The sequence below is a fragment of the Bufo gargarizans genome, chromosome 6 (genome assembly GCF_014858855.1).
Source record: "Bufo gargarizans isolate SCDJY-AF-19 chromosome 6, ASM1485885v1, whole genome shotgun sequence".
Lineage (NCBI taxonomy): Eukaryota > Metazoa > Chordata > Amphibia > Anura > Bufonidae > Bufo > Bufo gargarizans.
The window spans coordinates 29595256-29618375 of record NC_058085.1 but is presented as its reverse complement, the minus strand read 5'-3'; positions in this window follow the sequence as shown (position 1 = coordinate 29618375).

Below are 23120 nucleotides of genomic sequence, written 5' to 3'. Positions count from 1 at the left end.
TCATCTGATAACAAATACGACTAAAAGATAATACAGGGTGCCTGAGAACCTTTATATCTCAGAGCGGGAATCTCTGATTTGCCCGCGGGTTTCCTAGAAGGTGGGTTAGAAGAACCAAAACCATCTCTGAAAAGATGGTTCCTTTCACATTTCCATAACCCATGAAATATTAGGAAAATATGGGAAAAATATGAAGCTTATGGATTGAAGGGGACTTTCAGGTCATCTTCCTTCCTGTACCAACCAGCTGTGTGATAAGGATCTGTCCTTTTCTTCTGAAGCTCGCTGCCCAGGCTGTGGGTGTGAGACCCCTGCTGGTATTGGAGACACTATGGCTGCAGAAAGACCAGGTTTATGAGGTTCTGTCATAAGAGAACTAGATTGATGGCTACTCAACTTGGCATGGGCAGGAAAGGTTTGTCACAAGGTGGTGATAATGGCACCTCTGCTCTGTGAATTACTCCTTTAGTCAAAAGAGAAGATTCTTAGTGAAGGCTCTTTTGTCTTTGTGATTGTGAAATAAGATAGGGCCAGGGGCTATCCATAGTATTCAGTATATTGTGCAGACTAGATGGGCCAAATGGTTCTTATCTGCCGACACATTCTATGTTTCTATATTTCTATGTTGATATGGCGCATTTGCCATTTCCTAGTATCGCAAAGCGTCACAGAAGGTCACTCATCTCGCTAGGGGAGAAGAAGAATTTTCTAGATTCCTCAATGATTTCGCCCTCTGATAGGGGGTATTCGTCATCCTCTTTTTGGAAGATGAGGCCTCGCCCTCCAAATCCTCGGAGTCTGAGGAGGAGATGTCCGCCATTCTGGGATGCTTGGGTGGGCGAGCCCCCAAGGTGTCCTCACGGAGGGAGGCTAGAGAAGATTTAAACTTCCTCCTGAATCATAGTTCTAAATTCCTGCATAATTGAGGGTTGTTCTTCTCTTACCAACTTGGCAATACAATCTTTGCAAAGTTTCTTAGGATAATCATCGGGAAGCCTGACGAAAACTGGATGCATCTGGCAGTCTTTCTGGGCTTTTTCAAAGCAAGTTTGGCCTAAAGTGAGAGAGCAACCCATCAATTTTGTGCAGATCCAGTATAGGTGCATACATTTTAGATGCAGAATACCAGAAGACACTAGGGGAGGGGGGCTCATACCCAGTGGCTACCTGAACAGTAATACTGAGGCACCCTCCCCATTGACCCCAGATCAGCATATGTCAAGCAGCCGGCATGCCCAGATGGGCTACTTATGCAGGGGCGCTCTGGAGCGGTCTGCTCCTTCTGCTGCGGCTCCTTCTCTTGGTCCGACATTTCGCCCGGTAATACAGAGAACGCATGTGAGCTTTTCTTTGAGGACGTCCGCTTCTGGGTTTGCCCGGAAGTGACAACAGATGTGCGCGCCTGCGCAAAACATCCTCCGGCCAGCTACCTACACAGGGAGGTAGACGACACTGCAGCAGCTTAGGGCAGGCTCCTGCTCAACAGGGAGTGCGACCCCAGCGTTTCCCTGTCAGCTTACGAATGGAGTCCGCCGGAGAGCAGGGTCTCTTGCAGCCAAAGAAGAGAAAACACAAGAATGGGGTAATGACACGGTGTATATACATGCATGCTCTTTTTATATTTTTCAGGTGAAGCATCACTGTGGCAAGAGTGTGCTGAGGATGGCTTACATTAAAGTAGGCGGAGGCTGCTGTGTCCTGAAACACACTGCTTAATATTGTGATTGTGTTTCATGTAAAACGTCACGTGCCCAAGGACCACACAGAACTTTATTACAAGTGTAATAAAAGCACATAACAGTAAGCAGGATAGGCAATAGTGCTAGCACTACCACAGAATCAAGTGCACCGGCAGACCAGAGGCAAAACATCCAGAGGGCGAGTGTAACGGGGTTCCGAAGATGCACTCGGTCTCCCATTAGCTGCTTAGCTTCGGGAGCGAGGATCTGTGCTTGACCTCGTTCCCAGGGCGACTTTGCTAGCTGGGAGGTTCCCTGCTCCTAAGTCTGCCTTGAGCGCCGAGCTGATCACTCGGTGCTCGACTGGTTGGTCTGTCGGTCATGTGACGCTGGCCACATCAAATGACCCTCACTCCCCACTATAAATACAGGCAGCCTGCTGGCCACAGCTTGCCTGTTAATTTTAGGTTCCACCTGTGATGTTGTATTTCCTGGCGTACTTACATCCTGCTGTTTCCTGACGATCCTCTGCCTGTTCCTTGTGTACTTTGCTGCTCTCCTGGTATTCTGACCCTGGCCTCCTCCTGACGATCCTCTGCTGACTCCTTTGGTACTTCGCGACTCTCCTGGTATTTATGACCCCGGCTTCTCCTGACTATTCTCTGCTTGCTCCATTTGTACTTTGTAGCTTTCCTGGTATTGACTCGGTCCGTTCACGTTCTGTTGTTTGTCTGTCTGTCATCCCTGCACTTAGTTCAAGCTAGGGATTGCCGTCCAGTTGTCCCCTGTCATTAGGACTCGCGAGGCAAATAGGCAGGGCCAGGGGTAAGGGTGGAACGCAGTGGTCACTTCCCTCCCCCGCGTGTGTGTGTGTGTGTGTGTGTGTGCGTGTGTGCGTGTGTGTGTGTGTACATGACCGTTACAGCGGGGAGCCAGTGAGGGAAGTTCTTCACAGAACCCCTGGTGGTGGGGATGAACTGGGCCAAGGGCTCACTGGTCACACCTCCAGGAAGGTCCCGATACACTTGGCCCCTACCTGCAAAGAACCACGCTGGTGCAAGCACTAGCAGAAACAGACATCAGAAGAACTGAAACCCATACAAACACAGCACATGGACAACAAGACAAACGGGAAAAGCACAGAAGCAGGTGCCTGGACCCCAATTGGAATGGAAGCATGGCAGTCTCAGGCAGAGCTGCACAAAGACTAGAGATCCTCCCTCCGGAGAACCTAGGGGCCCTCTGATGAAGGCAGGACAAACACAGGAACAAAAGCAGTAAGGCATTGCAGGAAAGACAAGGAACAGACTAGAACAGAAGCAGTAGGCACTGCCAGGCTGGACAAGTAACAGGATCAAAAGCAGTTTAGCACTGCCAGGCTATCAGATGCAGTTAGAGCACTGCTAGGCTATACAAGGAAGAGAGTGGATCCAGACAGAGAACAGGTACAGAAGAACAGGCAAGGCATGGACAAAAATGAAAACCATCAACATCATTACAGAACAGTTACAGAGGATCAGACAAGGACACAACATCAATGCTTTACCAGGCAACACCACAAACAAGGGCAGATGGCAAAACCCCTGGGTCAGCAGCAAGGGGCTACACCTTGTAAGACACAAGACAGACTGACCCCAAGCCCAACAGCTCACTGATAGAAATAGCTGCCTAACAAGGGCACCTGATAAACCACACTGAGAAACAGATCAGGGAACGTTAACCCCAAGAGAACAGGAGTACCAGAACCACAGAACACACAGGCTGCAGTATAGGACATTGGCCCTGGCAACCAGCACACACGGAGTCCACCGCAGCCAGTACACAAAGAGCATGCAGTCAGCCTGCACAGCACCAGAGACAGGAACCACACATATACAGACACGGAAGCCCCAACCACAGGCCATAGTTCACACACACACACCGCATCCAGCACGCAGTCCCAAGCAACCAGCATACACAGGAAACAGTCTACAGCCAGAACGTGAGGGAGACTGCAGCCAGCCTACACAGCAACAGAGACAGGAACTTCACAGAGATGCAGACGACACGGAGAGTACACACATACACAGGCATAGTTGACACAAGACACCGCAGCCAGCATGCAGCCCCAAGCAACCAGCATTCACAGGTCTCTGCCTGCAGTCATTACGCAAGAGAGCATACAGCCAGCCTACATGACCAAAACAGTCACAATGAACCTTGACAAATGTGCTTTTGCCCAAGTTCCCATAAAGTTGCATAGGGAGGAGGAGGAGGGTCTAACAAACCTCCCAGGACTGACTCCGCCCTGCTCTCTGAGAGAAGAGGAGAAGAAGGAGGAGAGTGTGATGTCTGAGGAAAAGCTGCACCTCAGCAGCCATTTTGGAGAGTTATCTAAACTCCAGAGTTAGTTCCATGTACCAGCCCATAGAAGGGAAAGATTACAGAAGATCCAGGCAACCCAGAGAGGGAATAAGAATATTGTTTATCAGGCTTTAGCCTCCTCTGCATCTGGTGGATAGATTCTAAGCTACTGGCTGCCCACTATAACCAAAGACAGAAAGGCCACCTGTCAGGAGATAGTATTCCTAGAGAGGATACAGAAGTGTATGACTATACAGTACAGCAGACATAGTACATCCCTCCAGTCTGGAGAAACAAGGGATTCATTGTTAAAAATAAAAATTTGGATCAGCTTCAGTAAAGTAATGGGAGTTTGTTAAGAGAACTGGTCTCCTTATTGTGAGAACGTATCACCAATTTGTACCTAAGGGTGCTGGCGTCACGAACACCAGGGACCCTTCCTTCCCTGCACCTTAAAACCACACCACCGAGGGCACCTCAACCACCATCTGGCGGGAGTCCTGGACAACAGAGTGTGCCCTGAAGGAACTGTTGCTGCCCTTCCATTCACTGCACGCCAGCCCAGGAAGCTCTACAGAACTTGGAGTAAACTGCTACACCCATCAGCCCAACATAAATCACACACATTGCCCCTGAGGCCTGGTCGCTGCAATAAGGTCTCCTCAAAATATGTTTAAAAAAATAAAATAAAAAATACTAAGGATATGAATAAGAAACTGAATAAAAAGAAAACACCAACTTCAGCCTTGTCTCCTGTATGAGCTTCGTAATCCTTGGGTTGGGGGGGGGGGGGGGGGGGTGTCGATCCTCTTTTTTTATCCATGTGACTCGTATTTATCCAGTCCTGGTTTTAGTGACTTTTTTTAAATAAAGTTGTGATTTTATATGTTTTGGGCGTTAGATTTATTCATCTCTCTATTGTGTCTATAGATATCAGAAAGAGGTCAGTGGAGTTCTATCTTTATAGTAACTTTTTATATGTTTTACCCTGTTCCAGTCCCTGTCTCAGAGATCTCCTGGATATGTCTTCTATATAACGCCCCCTCCTCCAGTCCACATCTCTGAGATCTCCTGGATATGTCTTCTATATAACGCCCCCTGCTCCAGTCCATGTCTCTGAGATCTCCTGGATATGTCTTCTATGTAACGCCCCCTGCTCCAGTCCATGTCGCTGAGATCTCCTGGATATGTCTTCTATATAACGCTCCCTGCTGTAGTCCATGTCTCTGAGATCTCCTAGATATGTCTTCCATATAACGCCCCCTGCTCCAGTCCACGTCTCTGAGATCTCCTGGATATGTCTTCTATATAACTCCCCCCTCCTCCAGTCCACGTCTCGGAGATCTCCTGGATATGTCTTCTTTAATTATAACACCCCTGCTCCAGTCCACATCTCTGAGATCTCCTGGATATGTCTTCTATATAACGCCCCCTGCTCCAGTCCATGTCTCTGAGATCTCCTGGATATGTCTTCTATGTAACGCCCCTGCTCCAGTCCACGTCTCTGAGATCTCCTGGATATGTCTTCTATGTAACGCCCCTGCTCCAGTCCACGTCTCTGAGATCTCCTGGATATGTCTTCTATGTAACGCCCCTGCTCCAGTCCACGTCTCTGAGATCTCCTGGATATGTCTTCTATGTAACGCCCCTGCTCCAGTCCACGTCTCTGAGATCTCCTGGATATGTCTTCTATGTAACGCCCCTGCTCCAGTCCACGTCTCTGAGATCTCCTGGATATGTCTTCTATGTAACGCCCCTGCTCCAGTCCACGTCTCTGAGATCTCCTGGATATGTCTTCTATATAACACCCCCTCCTCCAGTCCACATCTCTGAGATCTCCTGGATATGTCTTCTATATAAGGCTCCCTCCTCCAGTCCACGTCTCTGAGATCTCCTGGATATGTCTTCTATATAACGCCCCCTGCTCCAGTCCACGTCTCTGAGATCTCCTAGATATGTCTTCTATATAACGCCCCCTGCTCCAGTCCACGTCTCTGAGATCTCCTAGATATGTCTTCTATATAACGCCCCCTGCTCCAGTCCACGTCTCTGAGATCTCCTGGATATGTCTTCTATATAAGGCTCCCTCCTCCAGTCCACGTCTCAGAGATCTCCTGGTTATGTCTTCTATATAACGCCCCCTCCTCCAGTCCACATCTCTGAGATCTCCTGGATATGTCTTCTATGTAACGCCCCCTGCTCCAGTCCATGTCGCTGAGATCTCCAGGATATGTCTTCTATATAACACCCCCTCCTCCAGTCCACATCTCGGAGATCTCCTGGATATGTCTTCTATATAACGCTCCCTGCTCTAGTCCATGTCTCTGAGATCTCCTAGATATGTCTTCCATATAACGCCCCCTGCTCCAGTCCACATCTCTGAGATCTCCTGGATATGTCTTCTATATAACTCCCCCCTCCTCCAGTCCACGTCTCGGAGATCTCCTGGATATGTCTTCTTTAATTATAACACCCCTGCTCCAGTCTACATCTCGGAGATCTCCTGGATATGTCTTCTATATAACGCCCCCTGCTCCAGTCCACATCTCTGAGATCTCCTGGATATGTCTTCTTAATAACGTCCCCTGCTCCAGTCCACATCTCTGAGATCTCCTGGATATGTCTTCTATATAACACCCCCTGCTCCAGTCCACGTCTCTGAGATCTCCTGGATATGTATTCTATATAATGCCCCCTGCTCCAGGCTTTTGTTGCACCTGAGGAAGGCCGCCTTTGAAATGCATTGTATATTAAAGAAAATAAGAAGTAACACAGCCAGCACTGCTACATGTGTCTGTATGATCACTTAAATCATGGTATCACACTGACTCAGTGGTCTCAAGGTGGTGCTCTGCTGGTTTTATAGTCCATATAGTGAAGTATGTAAATAGAAAAAAGTACCGCGGCACTCACCATCGATCTTGAATTGCAGTTTTTTTTTTATTGTAACAAAAAGGTGGTGGACATTGAGCAATGCACCGGTGTGTGAATCTGCAACAGCTGTTTCGCGCTTTGTCAAGCCTCTTTTGACGTGGAGGGGAGGAGGATTTAAATACCTCCCTCCCATACACGTCACTGTTATACATGTGCATAAATATACAAAAACGTATGCAACCTTTAAAAACATTCAAATGAAGACAGCCAAATAATTTTTATCATTTAACCCTAAAAGGTACCATAGCCTTGAGATGTGCAGGGATAGAGATAGTTCAGACCCCAATAAGAGGGGGGGGGGGGGGGGTGGAGACAGAAAACGCATCCTCCTCCAACGAGAGGCAGCATGGATAATTAGAATGCAGGCTATGGGACCTTTAGGGTTAAATGATAAAAATTATTTGGCTGTCTTCATTTGAATGTTTTTAAAGGTTGCATATGTTTTTGTATATTTATGCACATGTATAACAGTGACGTGTATGGGAGGGGAGGGAGGTATTTAAATCCTCCTCCCCTCCACGTCAAAGGAGGCTTGACAAAGCGCGAAACAGCTGTTGCCGATTCACACACCGGTGCATTGCTCCATGTCCACCACATTTTTGTTACAATGTTCGCATCTACTCTCCCTCCAACCTTCAAGTAGCAGTCATTTACCGCCCTCCAGGCCCAGCCACCATCTTTCTTGACCACTTTAACACCTGGCTACTACACTTTCTTTCTGCCGACATCCCCACTATCATCATGGGTGACTTCAACATCCCTATTGACACATGCCACTCGGCCGCCTCTAAACTCCTGTCGCTCTCTTCCTCCTTCGGCCTATCACAGTGGTCTTCAGCTCCCACCCACAGAGATGGTCACACTCTGGATCTGATCTTTTCCCGCCTCTGCTCCCTATCTAACCTTTCTAATTTGCCTCTCCCCCTATCCGACCACAACCTACTCACCTTCTCTTCACTGGTCTCTTCTGCAGCCCCCCCGGTCCACACACTAGCACACCCCCGCAGGGACCTCAAACATCTCGACTTTCGCTTGCTTTCTGACTCTCTTCTCCCACTCTCTACCATCTGTTGCCTCCAAGACCCAGAAGCTGCTACCACCCTATATAACACCACATTAAGTACAGCTCTGGACACTGTTGCCCCCCTCACACACAACAAAATCCGGAAAATCAACAGACAACCCTGGCACACCAACCTGACCAAAAAACTCAGACGGCGATGGAAGAAATTCCATTCTAAAGATCACTTCACCGCATACAAGCAATCCCTTCTCATATTCAAATCCTCACTCGCTGATGCAAAACAGGCCTACTTCTCATTTCTCATATCTTCCCTGTCACACAGCCCTAAACAACTTTTTAGCACTTTTAATTCCCTTCTCCGTCCCCCAGCACCCCCACCCTCTCCTCTCTTCTCAGCTGAGGACTTTGCCAAATATTTCAAACAAAAGATAGTCCACATCAGAGAAAGCTTTACTACACAGTCCCCACAGACCCTCTACACAACTGCTCGGTCCTCTTCTCCCAAAACCCACTTCTCTACCATTACAGAAGGAAAACTCTCCACTCTACTCTCCAAATCTCATCTGACCACCTGTGCACTTGACCCAATCCCATCCCACCTCATCCCTAACCTCACCGCAGTGTTTATCCCAGCCCTAACTCAACTCTTCAACCTATCACTAAACTCTGGTGTCTTCCCCTCTTCTTTTAAACATGCTACCATTACACCCATCCTCAAAAAGCCTTCACTTGACCCATCTTCCTTGTCCAGTTATCGCCCCATATCACTTCTTCCGTATGCCTCAAAGCTACTTGAACAACATGTCCATTCAGAACTGTCCTCCCACCTCTCCTCCTGCTCCCTCTTTGACTGCTTACAATCTGGCTTCTGACCCCACCACTCGACCGAGACTGCCCCTACCAAAGTCACCAATGACCTACTGACAGCCAAAACCAATAACCAATACTCTGTCCTCCTTCTTCAACACTGTTGACCACTCCCTTTTGTTAAAAACTCTCTCATCTCTTGGCATCACTGACCTGGCCCTCTCCTGGATCACATCATACCTCACAGACCGGACGTTTAGCGTCTCCCACTCCCGCACCACCTCCTTGTCTCATTCCCTCTCTCTTGGTGTCCCGCAAGGCTCTGTCCTAGGACCCCTGCTCTTCTCTACACTTTTGGCCTGGGACAGCTCATAGAGTCCTATGGCTTTCAGTATCACTCCTACGCTGACGACACACAAATCTACCTCTCTGGTCCAGACATCACCACCTTACTATCTAGAATCCCACAATGTCTATCTTCTATATCATCCTTCTTCGCCTCTCGCTTTCTTAAACTTAACATGGATAAGACAGAATTCATAATCTTTCCCCCATCTTGTTCAACCCCCCCAACAGACCTATCTATCATGATCAATGGTTGCACACTCTCCCCAGTCAACAAAGCCCGCTGCCTTGCAGTGATCTTGGATTCTGCCCTTTCCTTCCGACCGTACATCTTTAGAGAGAAAAAAGTGCCAAGACATCAGTGGGGGCCGCACTATAAGGATAATAATTCGATTAAAGGTATCCAGGTGAAAGGTCCTCTTTAAGGGCGGATGGAGCTGTGTATCCTTCTGGCTGTGGAGCCTTATATGTGTGGATGTGATGAGTGTTCCACTTACCTGGGGGCAGGCGTGTCCTCCTCTGACAACCCTTCACTATGGAGCCTCCTGGGCTGTAATTTCTACCACCATGTACAGAAGTCGGGCTCCAGGCTGTGCTGCGGGAGAAGGTACAGGACCTGTGATGATGTCATGACCATGTGATCGTGTGTGGGAGGAGTCAGGCTGTGCTGCAGGAGAAGGTACAGGACCTGTGATGATGTCATGACCATGTGATCATGTGTGGGAGGAGTCAGGCTGTGCTGCAGGAGAAAGTACAGGACCTGTAATGATGTCATGACCATGTGATCGTGTGTGGGAGGAGTCAGGCTGTGCTGCAGGATAAGGTACAGGACCTGTGTGATGTCATAACCATGTGATCAGGTGTGGGAGGAGTCAGGCTGTGCTGCAGGAGAAGGTACAGGACCTGTGATGATGTCATGACCATGTGATCGTGTGTGGGAGGAGTCATGAAGATCACATGGCCAGGATTATCTGCTCCCTGTACACAGGTCTCTGCTGTACTGCTTGTAATCCCAGTCTGTATGTAGCAGAGCTGTAAACCTGTAACGTTTATGTAGATGAGCTGTATGTGTGTAATGTCTGTGTAGTTGTGCTGTATGTGTGTAATGTCTGTGTAGTTGAGCTGTATGTGCATACAACCAAGCTGTTTATGTGTAATATGCCTCTGAAGACTTGTATCAGTGTGTGCAGCAGAGCTGTGTATGTGTAATATTCAGTTACTACAGCTAAGTCTTTGTCATGTCCATGTAGCAGAGCTGTGTATGTGTAATGTTCAGTTACTACAGGGAGTCTCTGTCATGTCCATGTAGCAGAGCTGTGTATGTGTAATGTTCAGTTACTACAGCAGAGTCTCTGTCATGTCCATGTAGCAGAGCTGTGTATGTGTAATGTTCAGTTACTACAGCTGAGTCTTTGTCATGTCCATGTAGCAGAGCTGTGTATGTGTAATGTTCAGTTACTACAGCTGAGTCTGTCATGTCCATGTAGCAGAGCTGTGTATGTGTATTGTTCAGTTACTACAGCGGAGTCTCTGTCATGTCCATGTAGCAGAGCTGTGTATGTGTAATTTTCAGTTACTACAGCTGAGTCTCTGTCATGTCCATGCAGCAGAGCTGTGTATGTGTAATGTTCAGTTACTACAGCGGAGTCTCTGTCATGTCCATGTAGCAGAGCTGTGTATGTGTAATGTTCAGTTACTACAGCTGAGTCTCTGTCATGTCCATGTAGCAGAGCTGTGTATGTGTGATGTTCAGTTACTACAGCGGAGTCTCTGTCATGTCCATGTAGCAGAGCTGTGTATGTGTAATGTTCAGTTACTACAGTCTCTGTCATGTCCATGTAGCAGAGCTGTGTATGTGTAATGTGCAGTTACTACAGCAGAGTCCCTGTCATGTCCATGTAGCAGAGCTGTGTATGTGTAATGTTCAGTTACTACAGCAGAGTCTTTGTCATGTCCATGTAGTAGAGCTGTGTATGTGTAATGTTCAGTTACTACAGCGGAGTCTCTGTCATGTCCATGTAGCAGAGCTGTGTATGTGTAATGTTCAGTTACTACAGCTGAGTCTTTGTCATGTCCATGTAGCAGAGCTGTGTATGTGTAATGTTCATGTACTACAGCTGAGTCTCTGTCATGTCCATGTAGCAGAGCTGTGTATGTGTAATGTTCAGTTACTACAGCTGAGTCTTTGTCATGTCCATGCAGCAGAGCTGTGTATGTGTGATGTTCAGTTACTACAGCGGAGTCTCTGTCATGTCCATGTAGCAGAGCTGTGTATGTGTAATGTTCAGTTACTACAGCGGAGTCTCTGTCATGTCCATGTAGCAGAGCTGTGTATGTGTAATGTTCAGTTACTACAGCTGAGTCCCTGTCATGTCCATGTAGCAGAGCTGTGTATGTGTAATGTTCAGTTACTACAGCTGGGTCTTTGTCATGTCCATGTAGCAGAGCTGTGTATGTGTGATGTTCAGTTACTACAGCGGAGTCTCTGTCATGTCCATGTAGCAGAGCTGTGTATGTGTGATGTTCAGTTACTACAGCTGAGTCTCTGTCATGTCCATGTAGCAGAGATGTGTATGTGTAATGTTCAGTGACTACAGCGGAGTCTCTGTCATGTCCATGTAGCAGAGCTGTGTATGTGTAATGTTCAGTTACTACAGCGGAGTCTCTGTCATGTCCATGTAGCAGAGCTGTGTATGTGTAATGTTCAGTTACTATAGCTGAGTCTCTGTCATGTCCATGTAGCAGAGCTGTGTATGTGTAATGTTCAGTTACTACAGCTGAGTCTTTGTCATGTTCATGTAGCAGAGCTGTGTATGTGTAATGTTCAGTTACTACAGCTGAGTCTCTGTCATGTCCATGTAGCAGAGCTGTGTATGTGTAATGTTCAGTTACTACAGCTTAGTCTCTGTCATGTCCATGTAGCAGAGCTGTGTATGTGTAATGTTCAGTTACTACAGCATAGTCTCTGTCATGTCCATGTAGCAGAGCTGTGTATGTGTAATGTTCAGTTACTACAGCGGAGTCTCTGTCATGTCCATGTAGCAGAGCTGTGTATGTGTAATGTTCAGTTACTACAGCTGAGTCTCTGTCATGTCCATGTAGCATAGCTGTGTATGTGTAATGTTCAGTTACTACAGCTGAGTCTCTGTCATGTCCATGTAGCAGAGCTGTGTATGTGTAATGTTCAGTTACTACAGCGGAGTCTCTGTCATGTCCATGTAGCAGAGCTGTGTATGTGTAATGTTCAGTTACTACAGCTGAGTCTCTGTCATGTCCATGTAGCAGAGCTGTGTATGTGTAATGTTCAGTTACTACAGCAGAGTCTTTGTCATGTCCATGTAGCAGAGCTGTGTATGTGTAATGTTCAGTTACTACAGCTGAGTCTTTGTCATGTCCATGTAGCAGAGCTGTGTATGTGTAATGTTCAGTTACTACAGCATAGTCTCTGTCATGTCCATGTAGCAGAGCTGTGTATGTGTAATGTTCAGTTACTACAGCGGAGTCTCTGTCATGTCCATGTAGCAGAGCTGTGTATGTGTAATGTTCAGTTACTACAGCTGAGTGTCTATCATGTCCATGTAGCAGAGCTGTGTATGTGTAATGTTCAGTTACTACAGGTGAGTCTTTGTCATGTCCATGTAGCAGAGCTGTGTATGTGTAATGTTCAGTTACTACAGCTGAGTCTTTGTCATGTCCATGCAGCAGAGCTGTGTATGTGTAATGTTCAGTTACTACAGCTGAGTCTCTGTCATGTCCATGTAGCAGAGCTGTGTATGTGTAATGTTCAGTTACTACAGCAGAGTCTCTGTCATGTCCATGTAGCAGAGCTGTCTATGTGTAATGTTCAGTTACTACAGCGGAGTCTCTGTCATGTCCGTGTAGCAGAGCTGTGTATGTGTGATGTTCAGTTACTACAGCGGAGTCTCTGTCATGTCCATGTAGCAGAGCTGTGTATGTGTAATGTTCAGTTACTACAGCTGAGTCACTGTCATGTCCATGTAGCAGAGCTGTGTATGTGTAATGTTCAGTTACTACAGCTGAGTCTCTGTCATGTCCATGTAGCAGAGCTGTGTATGTGTAATGTTCAGTTACTACAGCGGAGTCTCTGTCATGTCCATGTAGCAGAGCTGTGTATGTGTAATGTTCATGTACTACAGCGGAGTCTCTGTCATGTCCATGTAGCAGAGCTGTGTATGTGTAATGTTCAGTTACTACAGCTGAGTCTCTGTCATGTCCATGTAGCAGAGCTGTGTATGTGTAATGTTCAGTCTCTGTCATGTCCATGTAGCAGAGCCGGCGATGTAATCTGCTGGTATCGGGGCTCTGTGTGCGCTCAGGAGATGTTTAGGGGTAACTCTGTCCCTTTTCTCCATATCAGTTATTAGAAATGATGTCAGCGATACCTTATGTCGGGGCAGATGTAGGATTTCCGCTGTGGGGGAAAAGGAGGAATAACCTTCTCTTCTGTTGTTCCTAGTGTTAGCACATAAATGGCCGCACTGTGTCTTATCGCTGGGGATTTTCTCTGTAGTTGATCTGAGCTTGTCTGCTGCTCCAATGGGGGAACATGGGCCCCGTTCTCCTGACTGGCAGGGGCCCCCAGCGGACGGACCCCACAATCAGTGGACAGGATCAGTGGACAGGAGATAAGTTCCCTTGTCTCAGTCTTGTATCATTGGCTGAATTTCAAAGATGAGATTTTAGTCTTTGGAGATTAGAAAAAACGCATCGGGCGACGCTGGAGAACGGCGGAAATGTCGGACAGATTGTGATCGGAGGCAGGACCGGCTCGGGGGGGTAAAGCGGTGATTAGTGTGACGGGGGAGGGGAGAAGGCGGGAAGGTTGTCCTCAGTGACAGCGGTAAAGCAGGTTATGTGGGAAGAGCAGCGAGTAGTAACGTAGAGAGGCTGAGAGGACGGCGGCTCCGAGCTTCATCTAACGCTGCCAATGGTTTAGAGATAAGAGGCATAGTCCTCAGCTGAGATGAGGGGTGTCAGACGGGGTACGGGGGGCAGAGGGAGGTAAAGGTATGAAATAATTATTTGGGGTTGTGGGACAGAGACGATGTAATAGAAGTGAAGAAGTCCTGCTGTGAGGAGGTGAGAGCAGACATGAAGCTGCTTCTCTGTAGGCCATGAAGTCTTCTTTGGGTGGGATTTCTTCCGGCTTCGTTCTGGACTCTGGAAGCCTCAGCTTTTCTGTTTGGTTTGTATCGGGGCTGGGGATGGATTTGTTGGGTTCTGCTCCGTGTGAGATGCAGGGGCGAGAGCTTGTGGTGTTCTAGAAGACAGCGGCTGCATCTGCATCATGAAGAGAAGATATGACCTGTGCTGATGACCTGGCCACAGACAAGATTGGTTATATCCGGCAGGAATCTCCAAGTCCCCAACCAATTTTGACCCTCCTCCCTCCCACATGCTCTCTCTCCTCTATTGAGCCTATCACTGAAAAAGTTTTCAGGCTTCTCTCTTCTTCTCGACCCACCACCTGTCCCCTCACACCTATCATACCCCCTCACACCTTCTCCAATCCATCTCCCCAGCTGTAATTACTCATCTAAGTACAATATTTCTCTCTTTTTTTTTGTATCTTTCTGGACTCTCTCAAATATTCTGTTATAACGCAACTACTGAAAAAAAAATCTCTTCATCCGACTTGTGCTGCTCTCTACCGACCTGTTTCTAACCTCCCCGTTATCTCTAAACTCCTGGAACATCTCTTCTACTCTCATTTTAATAAGCTGTCTTTCTGCAAACTCTCTTCTTGACTCTTTTGAACCATGCCTTCCACTCTCTCCACTCTACAGAAACTTTCTTTACTAAAGTGTCCAACGATCTCCTGACAGCAAAAAGAAATGGCGACTATTCTCTTCTGATTCTTCTGGATCCCCCTGCAGCATTTGATATGGTAGACCACAAACTCCTCCTCACCATGCTCCACTCAGTTGGCTTTAAGGACACTGCACTCTCCAGGTTCTCTTCCTATCTCTCTGGTCACTCCTTTAGTGTATCATTCGTTGGTTCTACTTCTTCTTATATCCCTCTCGTTGTTGGAGATCCTCATGGTTTAGTCCTAGGTCCTCTACTCTTTTCTCTCCACACAACCCCGTTTGGACAGAATATCAGTAAATTTGGTTTTCCTTACCATCTCTATGATGATGACACCCAACTATATACTTCATCCCCTGACATCACCCCTGCTGTACTCCAAAACACCAGTAATTGTCTGGCAGCTGTCTCTAACATCATGTCCTCTCTGTATCTAAAACTGAACCTCTCAAAAACTGAGCTTCTTGTCTTTTTCCTTATCTACTAATCACCTAAACGTTAATATTTTAATTTCAGTCTGCGGTACTGTCATTACTCTTGGGCATCGTGCCCGCTATCTCAGGGCCATATTTGACTTGAATCTCTCCTTTGTTCCCTATATCCAATTGCTTGCACAATCTTGTTGTCTACACCTCTAGAATCCGGTGGAAGCGGCGAACTCTGTTGTTGTCTTGATTCACTCTCACCTTGGATACTGTAATTAATTACTAATTGATCTTCCTCCCACTAAACTCTCCCCTCTTCTGTCTGTCCTAAATGCTGTTGCCAGGCTCATCTATCCGTCTACCCGCTACACCGGTTCTTCTAGCCTGTGCTAGTCACTTCAATAGTTCCCTATTCACCACAGAATCCAGTTCGAACTTCTCACCCTCAACCACAAAGCTCTCCACAGTTCTGCACCTCCATACATCTCCTCCCTCATTTCCATCTACCATCCTACTTGTGCTCTCCGTTCTGCCAGTGATCTAAGACTAATTCGTACCTCTCACTTTCGTTTTCAAGTGTTTTCTTGAGCTGCACCTACTCTCTGGAATGCTCTGTCCCAGAATATCAGGTCAATATCCAACTTCCCTACCTTAAAATGTGCCTTATCCCCTCCCCGACATATGACCTAATAGTATGTAATAGCAGGATTGGACTTCCTGTAGTTTCACTTATTAGGTCGTCATGCTGATCGGGCGGCCACCAGAACGGTGGCTTCTATGTCGTGGTCAGCGCTGACCGCAGCATAGACGGTTTTTGTGGTCAGTCAGGATCTCCATCGGGTGCCTGCTCCGTGTTGACGGGGACCCGATGGTTGAGAAGGCAGACGTTGCCTGGCAAAGGCATTTGGACCTGTTTTCTATGGAGGCCTAGGTGATCCAGCCCCTGGCAGTATATTATAATGTGTAATACACTAACAGGCAAAAATGTGGGACTAAAAAAAAGTTTTAAAAAAATGTTTTTAGTAATGAAAAATTGTTTCAAGGAAAAAAATAAAACACCCCTTTCCCTTAAAGTTTTAAAAAAAATTGTAAAAAAAATAAAAAATAGACAGGTTAGGTATTATGACTTCCGTAACAACTGGCTCTATAAAAATACCACACAATCTGCCCCCTCAGATAAACACCGTAAAAAAAACAACTATGACTAAAAAGCTATTTTTTGTCACTTTACATCACATAAAATGCAATTCCAAGGGATCAAAAAGTCTTTTGTACCCCAAAATAGTACTAATCAAACCATCACCTCATCTTGCAAAATGTGCCCCTACATAAGACAATCGTCAAAAAAAAAAAAAATCTGTAACAACCAGCTCTATAAAAAATGTCCGTGACCTTCAACCCCAAGTGAATGTTGAAAAAAAAACTGGAGACATATTAGGCATCACCATGTCTGTAACGACCTGCTCTATAAAAATATCACATGATCTACCCCCTAAACTCAATGCCGTAGAGAAAATAAAATGAAAACTGCCAAAACAAGCAATTTTTCTGTCACCTTGCCCCATAAAGTGTATTATTGAATGGTCAAAAATGATGTACCCAAAATTTGAACCAATTGCCTTATTATGCAGAACTGAAACAAAAAAAAGTAGACATATTTTATATTGTCGCGTCCGTAACAAACTGCTCTATTAAAATAGCACATGATCGAATCTGTCAGATGAACATTGTAAAAAAACTAAAAATTTAACTATGCCAGAACAGCACATTTTTGGTTACTTTGCCTCACAAAAAGTGTAGTATAAAACGATCAAAAATCATACTCCAAAATAGTACCAATCACCTTATCCAGTGGTTTCCAAAATGGAGTCACTTTTTGGGAGTTTCTACTCTAGGGTGCATCAGGGGGGCTTCAAATTGGTCATAGTGTCTAAAAACAAGTCCAGGAAAATCTGCCTTCCAAAAACCATATGGCGCTCCTTTCCTTCTGCGCTCTGCCGTGTGCCTTTACAGCAGTTTACGACCACACATGGGATGTTTGTGTAAACTGCAGAATCGGGGTAATAGATACAGAATTTTGTTTGACTGTTAACCCTTGCTGTGTTACAAAAAATGGATCAAAATGGAAAAAGTGAAATTTTGAAATTTCATCTCTATTTTCCTTGAATTCTTGTGTAGTGATGAGTGAGTGGACCTGTGGATGGTCGTGTTTGACAGGTTTGTCCGAACTTTGTTTCAAAGTTCAGTTTGGGTTTCTAATTTGACCCCAAACCTTATTAAAGTCAATGGGGACCCGAACTTTGGGGCTGAAAATTGTAAGTAAATAAGTCATATAAAGGGTTAGAGGGCTGCAAATGTATCCAAAATGTACGTAAGAGCAGTACAATTGCCCTGCAAACAAATGTGGATAGGAAAATGACTTAAAATAACATAAAATGCATACAAATAAAAACTAATAATTTTCAACCAGGAGGCAGAGGTCCAAGTGGAGTAGGAAGTTGAGGAGGCTGTAGACAGGGTGGTGTAGGTGGAAGGTGTTTTTTTTTGCTTGTCTGTTAATTCTATGCATGACCCATAGCCATTTTTGGGGTGGGGCCAGTATACTTCTCTACTCTGCCAATATAACAAAAATCTTGAGCCAAGAGGTGGAGGTCTGAATTGCGGAAGTGGCGGAGGAGGTAGCCCAAAAAATTTTTATTTAGTTTTTTATTGTTTTTGTGGAGTCCCCAAAACATTGGGAAATATCAAACAGAACGCACAAACTGGAGGAACCAGCATCTCCCTGTGGCCTAGAAAACAACTAACATAAGCAAACAACAAAATGCTAGACAAAATGCACTTATCTTAAAGAAGAATGAAGGAGCAGGAGATCCAAAGGAACAACACACCAACTCAACCAACTCCAGCAGGAAACATCAACCGCAAGGTAAGCAGTGTGAGAACTAAATAGAGCCTCAGTAATGAGAAAACAGAGAGACTGCCAGATACCCTCATGTGCCTCCAATCTCTCAGATCTTCTCACCTCTGTCATGAAAAGGACTGTGACAGTACCGCCCCCCCCCCCCCCCTCCTACTGCTGACCTCCGTACATCCAGGACCGAGTTTATCAGGATGCGCCCTGTGAAAGGCCTTCACAAGGCGACTGGCATTGATGTTGGTCGCAGGAACCCACATTCTTTCCTCTGGACCGTAACCTTTTCAGTGCATGAGATACTGAAGAGATTGATGGAGAATTTGTAAGTTCACTATCTTGGCAATCTGAAATTCAAGATTACCGCCCACCAAGACAGGAGCAGGAGGTAAGGAGGACTGTTCAGCAGGTTCAACATATCTTTTCAGTAACAGTTTGTGAAAAGCATTATGAATTTTAAAGCCTGCGGAAGTTCAAGACGAAAAGCAACCAGATGAATAATGGTAACTTCCAAGAAGGTACCTTCAACTTAATTTTTCTTGTGGACAGCCACACAGAATCACGCACTCTCAGGTCCGGACCACTCATACGTCTCTTGTCAGCCATATGTTTATACTTTTTGCACATTTAAAAAAAAATTCTTGCATTTTCGACCAAATAGATGACAACGTAGAGGAAAATCTAAAATCTTCCGGTATACCAGAAGTCTCAGTACCATAAAATGTGCCAAACTGCGGATGTAACTCATGGTCCGAAAAAAAGTGGACTCCTACCTACAGTTATTTATGGCAAACTCAGCCAACGACAAAAATAAAGACCACTCCTCCTGATTCTCCAAGACAAAGCATCTCAAATAAGTCTCCAGATTCTGGTTAGTGCGCTCAGTCTGTCCATTCGACTGAGGATGAAAAGCTGAAGAGAAGGACAATTGGACACCCAGGCAAGTACAGAACGCCTTCCAGAATCTGAAAACAAACTGAGTCCCCCTATCAGACATCACGTCAGAGGGGATACCGTGTAGTTTCACAATGTTATCGACAAACACTTGTGCGAGAGTTTTACCATTAGGAAGACCTGATAATACTATAAAGTGCGACATCTTGCTGAAGCGATCAACAACCACCAGAATCACAGTTTTCCCTGAGGAATTAGGCAAATCTGTGATAAAGTCCATGGACAAATGAGTCCACGTTCGGGACGGGATAGACAAGGGAAGTAGAGATCCTGAAGGCCGAGTATGTGTCACCTTGGCAAATGCGCAAGTCTCACAAGCTGACACATAGCCCTCAATACGTTCACGCAATCCTGGCCACCAGAATCTCCCGGAAATGAGATCAACCATGGATCTGCTCCCAGGGTGTCCCGTAAGAACAGTACAGTGATGTTCCTGGAACAAACAACTTCAGTGGAGGACAAGAATCAGGTGCATCTCCCTAGGTCTCCAACACCTCTGCCTCAAGTTCAGGATAAAAGACGGCATGACACAGTGAGGGGAATGGTCTTGGAAAACAGATATTTTCCTCCCAGCGTGTGCTGCTGGTCTGATTTGCAGCCAGGTGGGGTCAAATACCGGACTGGATTTTAATTGCTGTTCTGGGTTTTTGGCAGCTGTTCTTAAAGAGGCAGCTGGGCTCAGCATCAGGATCTCTGTGTTGGGATCTGAGGCTTGGTGCCAGGTTGGAGGGTTGAGATCCATGGGCCGAGGAAACAGGCCCCCTAAAGCCCGCCGTGGACTGCTGGAGGCAGAACTGACATCAAAGTGACTGGTCTTATATGAACTTTCCAATTTGTGTGAAGTAACACCAAGATGTACTTTCCATTGTGTGTGAAGTAAACACCAACACTGTTTTGTGTTAAGAACTTGTCTTTTGCCTCTGTACTGTGTCCGCTTACCCTATCTACCAGAGCAAAACCCCACAAATAGTGGAGTATGCTAGCAAGCGCAGTGAGGCAGGCGTGATCTCCGAAGTATTGTTGGTTTTCATTTTTGCTCCGGGCACGGTTGTATGTCTTGCATTAAACCCGCTAAATCTCAACCCGTGACCCTCGACAAAAAGGAGGCCATAATTAAGGCTCTTGTGGAGGCTAACCATCAGCAGCGAGAAACCAACTTACAACAACAGGAGGCTAACAGGCAGCAGCAAGAAACAAACCAGCTGCTGTTACAAGACTAGTGATAAGGGGCAATATTCAAATTCGCAATATTTTGTGAATATTTGGTAGAATATTCTTCATATATTTGCAAGTTCGAGATTATTTTCTTGATCACGAAAAATCGTCAATGTAATATTTGCATAATGTGCACGAAATACAGGCGTGAGTCACTATAGCTACATTTTTCAAGCTCCTAGAAGTTTCCTGAGACTGGAGAAAATGGTTGGCACGGCAGAACATTACAATAGCCTTATATGCAGAGAGAGTCCGCCAATATATTCGCGATTGCGAAATCGGGTCTAATGATGCAATATATGCAACTTCACATTTTAACAGGTCTGACTACTTATTAGTAATTGGCGCACTAAGTATTTTTGTGAACTTGTGACATCACAGCACTATGTATGTATGTAGCATACATACATATATACAGCATGTACATGTCTGTAGCATGTATGTATGGACAGCAAAACCTATATCACTATCTAGCCTACACTGACTATCTCACACTAACTATCTGTAATAGCTTAGCTTACACACATATATATATATATATATATATATATATATATATATATGCTATCTAATGTAATGACACAGGAAAGCACAGAGCACAGCAATAACACTGCTGTCTCTCTCAGATCTGCAAAATACTGCATACAAGGGCTGCTGGGGAGGTTCTCATATAGTAAGGGGGAGGCAATGTTCCTATTGGTTGCTAGGGATGTTGCTAAGCTCAGACAAAGACATTGCAGCCTTCTCATTGGCCCACAAACAAGAAGGGAGGTTACTGATAAAAAAAATCTAGAATATTCGAAATTACAAATATTATCAATATATTAAAAATATTCGCAAATTCTCGAAGTGACGATATTCGCTATTATTATTCGCTATTCGAATATTTGCACCCAAAACAAATAAACACGCCAGGAACATTCCAAAGTGTCCATGATGTCCAGAAAACGGTACGTGCGGCGATTCCCAAGATGACACCTTTAGATGACGTTGAAACCTAGCTGGCGATGTACGAGAAGGTGGCCACAATGGAGAAACTACCCCAAGACCAGTGGGCTTAGGTAGTCGCTCCGTTCCGGGCATCCGATACTAAGCGGGTGTATTTCGACTTGCCGGACGATCAAACGGCCGACTACCAGAAAGTAAAGGGTGATATTCTGGCAAGATTGGGGGTGAATGTGTTGGTCCAGGCCCAGCAGGTACATCAGTGGGGGTTTAACCCGGCTGAACCCGCGAGACCCTAGTATTATGACTTATTTCACCTCTTGCAATGCGTCTGCAGTTTGCTCGGGGCTAGAAAGCTCTTTAAGGTTAAGGCTCTCCTGAATGTGAGTGGGGGTGTGCGGGTAATGTTTTTCCTATATACGGATCTATTTTAAAGATATATCAATGTTTAGAAAGGATATTCCTGATATCATTATGGTTGCTACTGTACGTTGTAATAAAGAATGTACCCCACACTTTTTTTGCCTTTGCTTCCTTTTGTGTTCTGATGGGTTTCCCAATTCTATCTGTATTCACATGTAGACAATATTCCTGTGAGAGAGCCTTGGCTCTATTGAAGGCTGCTTCTATAATTGTGGAGGGATAGCCTTTCTGGAGAAACCTTGTGCAGATAACCTCACTCTGAGAGATAAAGTCTGTATTCAAGGAGCAGTTATGTCTTATCCTCTTGAATTGACTAAAGGGAATATTAATTTTCCACTTCTTGTAGTGTGAGCTATTGGAATCTACTTTTTTTTTTAAAGGTGCAGGTCTCTATTGTGTTATTGATAATGTTTAATTCAAGGTCTAGGTATTCAATTCTAGAAGGATCATGTTCCCCAGATAAGGTAATGCCCCAGTTCGTAGAGTTGAGGTACTCAATGAAATTTTCAACAGAGCTGGTGTCTCCATTCCATATAAATATAAGTCATTGATATACCGTCGATAGAATATAATATTCTCTTTCCAGAAGGTAGAGCCATATATGAAATTATCTTTAAATGCCCCCATAAATAAGTTTGCAGAGCTGGGCGCAAATCGCGTGCCCATTGAGGCCCCTCTTGTCTGTAGGTAGAGTGCGTCTTCGAACGAAAACACATTATGTGTCAGGATAAATTTGATAGATTCTAGGATGAATGATTTTTGGTCTCTGTAGGTCATTTGCCAAAAAAATGTTTGGTGCATTCAGTTCCTAGGTTGTGATCAATGTTGGAGTAAAGAGCCGTGAGACGTCTAATGTCACCCAGAGGTAGGTTGTCTCCCAACTAACCTCCTTGAGTGATGTTATAAAAGAGGTTGAGTCCCTAAGATAAGATGATAATTTTACAACATATTTAATTAATCGTAAAAATAATCAGTAGAATACTCGATTTCTAAAATAATTGTTTACTGCAGCCCTAGATCCAATTAGCTCCGGACCACAGCTTCTGGGGTAGAATATTGCCACTTGCTAAATAGCTGGGCTCAAGAAAAACACGCAGAACAATCAGTCTCCCTGAATGACATGTCGCAGGAGAAGGAGGAAAGTGTAAAGAAATATTTTGCTCAAGTGCAAATGCCCTAAATGCCCTAATCTGACATGGGGTATACTGCCTTCGTCCTGAAGTGGTGCTCCTTGATGGGACGGCCTGGTGGGTTCTTTATATCCTTATGGATTTTGGGTAAATGGT